This window comes from Triticum dicoccoides, chromosome 4B, assembly GCF_002162155.2.
Source record: "Triticum dicoccoides isolate Atlit2015 ecotype Zavitan chromosome 4B, WEW_v2.0, whole genome shotgun sequence".
Classification (NCBI taxonomy): Eukaryota; Viridiplantae; Streptophyta; class Magnoliopsida; order Poales; family Poaceae; genus Triticum; species Triticum dicoccoides.
The window spans coordinates 11,200,013-11,203,388 of NC_041387.1; positions in this window are offsets into that span (position 1 = coordinate 11,200,013).

Here is a 3,376-nt window from a genome sequence, read left to right on the forward strand (position 1 = left end):
TATGGCCATAAGCGGCAAGTTCATGACTTGTTGCTTCGCCGCGCCTTTTATAGCTTGATCATTTATGGGATTGACTTTTTTTCTCCCTATCAATTATTATGGTTGGGTTGGGTTTAATCATGTTCCAACAGATGTTTCTTTTACTTGTATATCATGTTGGAGACGATATTTGTTATGAGTAGGAGGGGCCTAATTGCTAGGTACGTGGTTCTACTATCATTACACGTTTCAGCTTTGATGTCACCGGGCGGTGGTTGTGTGAGCCTTCGGATTTTTATTCCACGATGATACAGTGGAATTACTGCTATAAGCTTATATGGGCCGGCTCGTGAAGCAATCGCTCGCTCAGCTTGGCTCCCTGCTTCGCTCGCTTGCTTAATTTTTTCCCACCTGGTTTATCGCTAGCTCAGAAAAAAATGGCTACCATCTTTTTTATTTGCAGAACTTCATTATATAAAAAGAATTTCATGTATCTTAAAAAAGATCCGCCGCCTTCGCATCCATTTGATCGGGGCCATCCGGTGGCACGGCTCCTTCCTCACCATTGCAACAGACCTCTTGTTGCAGAAACATTTGCAACAGAGGTTCTGTTGCATTTTTTTTGTCTGAACTCTTTTAAAACATGAGTGTCGTTGCGAAAGGACTTTCGCAACACATATAATGTTGCAGTTTTTTATTGTCTCAACTTTTTGCCTACATGAGTATTGTTGTGGAAGGACTTCTGCAACACAAATGATGTTGCAGAATTTTTTTGTCATAAACTTTTTGCAACATGGGTGTTCTTGCGGAACGACTTCTGCAACATGGGTGTTGTTGCAGAAGGACTTCTGCGTCTAGTGGTGAAGGTCCTTCTGCGTCGGCTGATCAAGCTCGTATCTGACGGCTGCACATGCGACGGAAGGTCATATCTCACGGCTGCGGATCCGAGACATGGACCTGACGAATTGAGTGGCCAAGCATTATCCTCTACCATTGCAACAAAGGTCATTTTGCGGTAATTTTCTGCAACACGGGTCATGTTGCAGAAATTTTTGAAAAAATAGGTAAAGTTGCAAATTTTTGTTTGTAACAGAGACATTGTTACAATTTTTTTGCAGCGGGGGTCATGTTGCAACTTTTTTTTGGCAACGGAGATCATGTTACAGTACTTTGTACAACACAGGCCTTGCTGCAATTAATTATTTTTGTAACAAAGGTTTTGTTACTGTTTTTTTACCACAGAGATCTCGTTGCAGAAAGGAGAAATTGTGGGAAGTCAGGTCCATCCCGTGGGACGCGTGGCATCCCAGCAAGACGGCGGACGTGAAAGGCTCTAAGTCAGAGTCGCACCGTATATGGAAATAATCAAACAATGGACCCGCAGGGGGCCACGCACCTGCACGCTTCCGTGTGAACACTTCCAGCGTGGCGTGAAATCGTGATGAAGCGATCGAACGGTGCAGCGCCTGACGGAAGCGCAATCTATGATCAGCTGGCATATTAATAATGTTTCCCATTTAAAAATGTTGTGAATTAAAAAATCTTTAAAAAACATTCACGATTTTTTTAAAAACCATAGATATAAAAAAGGTCCATGAATATGAAAATTTTCAGAGATTTAAAAATGTCCACAAACTTTAGAAATGTTCATGAATTCAAAATCAATGTTAGTGAATTCTAGAAAATGTTCATTTTGTAAATATTCATGACTTTTATTACATATTCATGACTTAAAATTTGAACTGATTATCAAACAACACTCGGGCTGGAGACAGGGACGCCCCCGTCGAGGGCTCTACAGGATCTTGCCAGAGACGCGAACACCACGGGTGGTCAGGACGTCATGAGGGAGGAGAGGAAGGGGTTCACATGTTCAGGTGCAGTGAAGACGATGACACAACAGTTGTAGCGACACAACATTTGTATGCCGATTTGCATGTAAAAACATATCTTATCTAAATTTTGCAAGTTCATTTTTTGCTACTTGATCTATTATAAAACTTCACTAGAAGTGCAATAATCCTTAAATATATAATAAAAATGACATCGAAGACTCTAGACCACCGAATGACCACTATCACCGTCAAAGTAGGGTTGTCCTTGTCGATGACAGCCGAAAAGTCTTCGTGCACACATCCTTAAGGACCAACACCCCAGAGGCGCAGTTGTCGTTGTTGAACACTTGAATCGGTCGGAAGAACCATACATCAAATCTTGTTGTTGCATACGCACGATGAGAAACCCTTACCTTACCACCCCAAGGAGCTGCAGGAATCTACGCTGGAGCTATGTCTCATCTGTCCTAACAGATGAACTTGAGGAAGCTCAAATACCGAAAGACTGGCTCGAAGAAGAAGCACCACCATCTGTTCGAGCACCCCTGCGAGGATTAAAACCCTAACCTATCTGCTAGACGGAGGCAAGGCACCAGGATTCCCCTCACCGCCATCAGTCACCGGAGCAACATGCAAAGGAAAGACGAATCCACATGTTCATCGATAGAGGTCGAGGGAAGAAAGGCTTTGCCCTAATCCCTTGCAAGAGGGGAAAGAAAGACATGGAGTTTCCACTTTCATACCTAGGTACTTCTATCAGGGATATAGTATTAAATTGTATACCAGTATATGATGCGGGAATGATATATACCACTACAACATTCCAGAACGCACCAGCACTGTGAGACCCGAGACCGCCCGACCCTGAACCCACCAGACAGCGTGTGAAGCATCCTTCATAAATCCTGTGATGGGGAAGCTCCACTGTGCAACTATCCTATCAACGGGCAAAACTACACCATGGGGTACTAGCTTGCCAATGGTATCTATCCTCAGTGGGCAGCGTTTGTGAAGACCATATCTAATCCCCAAGGCAACAAACAAATCCGCTTTGCAATAGGCAGCTAGGAAGGATGTGGAAAGGACAGTTGGAGTGCTCCAAGCTCGTTGGGGTATTGTGTGGAGCTACAATGATGTGGGAACCGAAGACACTTTGGCAGCTCATGATATGTTGTGTAATATTGCACAACATGATTGTCGAGGATGAGGGTGAAGGGGCATCTTTCGAGAAGCCCGGTGTTGAAGTCCGCCTCCCGAAACAAGAGGCAGAGAGCATTTTCAACTTTCTGGAGATGCATCAACAACTGGTGCATATGCAACCTTTGGATTATCTTGTGGAGCACATGTGGGTCCACACTGAAAATCAGTAAATTTTTCTTTTAATTTATCAATTTTGCACTATGGATAGTATTTATGTTTGAACTATGTTTGGATTTTGTATTATTAAGTACGAACGATTTGCATTTGTGTGCACTAAACTATGTTTGGTCAAAATGATCCATGTGCATGCGTTTACATTTTTTTAGAAAAGGAGGATGTACCCCCGGCCTCTGCATCTGGAC